Source organism: Echinops telfairi, unplaced genomic scaffold (genome assembly GCF_000313985.2).
Source record: "Echinops telfairi isolate 266 unplaced genomic scaffold, ASM31398v2 ScPeMD7_7457;HRSCAF=8495, whole genome shotgun sequence".
NCBI classification, from domain to species: Eukaryota; Metazoa; Chordata; class Mammalia; order Afrosoricida; family Tenrecidae; genus Echinops; species Echinops telfairi.
In genome coordinates, this window is record NW_022111357.1 from 19,544,747 (window position 1) to 19,546,009 (window position 1,263).

The window sequence follows — 1,263 nt, forward strand, 5'->3', positions numbered from 1 at the left end:
GTTAGGTGCCAGAGAGTTGGTTCTGACCCATCACCACTCACTGCACAACAGAACGAACACTGCCTGCTCCTGCACCGTCCTCACAGTGGCTCCTGTGCGGAAGGAGCCAGGCGCCAGGCCATCGTTGAGGGCCTTCCTCTTGTCTGCTGCCCCTCTACTTTACCAAGCAGGACGTCCTTCTCCAGGGACTGGTCCCTCCTGACAGCATGTCCAGAGTACGTGAGATGGAGCCGCGCCGTCCTGGCCTCTAAGGAGCACTCTGGCTTTACTTCTTCCAAGACAGACCGGGCTCTCCTTCAGCAGCGCCTGGTACTTTCAATATGGGTCCCCAGCGGCACAATCCAATGCCTCACTGCCCTATAGATCCTTGTTCAAATCGGGACGCAGGGCTCTGCTGGGCGTGCAGGCTGGCCTCTCTCAGGGATGCGGTCGCGAGGAGAAAGGGGGCAGAGGAGACGGAAGAAGCGGGTGTGGAAGGGGCCTGCCATTGTCATGACTGCGTGACCTTCAAGCAGACCGCTGGGCTGGGTCATCTCTGGTGTCCAGCCAACTTCTGGAACCCCCACAAGAAGGCTCCTGCCCCTTAAGGGGCCGCCGAGAGCGCAGCAGTGGGGCAGAGGGCTCTGGGCAGGAGCTGGGCCGGGGTGGGAAGAAGCTGCATAGGAACCACCTCACTCACGGCAAAGGCCCCACTGGACCCCAAGGAGCACACACACTCGCTGCCGAGGGCAGCCAGGGCCACCACAGCGACGCCGAGGGCATTGGCAGCCCGCAGGAGAGCCCGTGGAGAGGAACACAGCTTTGGGTGCAAGAAAGGAGTCTGCAACATAGTCCCTGATAAGGGAGCTCAGACTCGGGACTCAAACGCACCGTCATCCAGCCCATTGCGACTCAGCGACCCCACGAGGCAGGTGGGTTTCCGAGACCAGAACCCTTTAAGGAAGAAGGAAGAAAGCCTCATCCCTCCGGGCTGGTGGGTTCAAACTGCTGACCTGCAATTAGCAAACTACGCCACCAGGGCTCTGAGAACGGCGGTGCCAGGAGGTGCTGGCACCTGTTAGACTCTAACAATTAGAGCATGATGCTCATGAAGCAAGCCAGCCTCCAAGGCCACATCGATAAGCAATGACCACACGGGGAAATCTACGTACAGGCCTGTCTCTGAGAACCGAGGATAGCACGTATGTTTGTATATGTCTGATACACAAGATTCAAAGAATCTCCTGGCCAGCCGCTCTGGGGCCACGGGGTTTGCAAACTTGC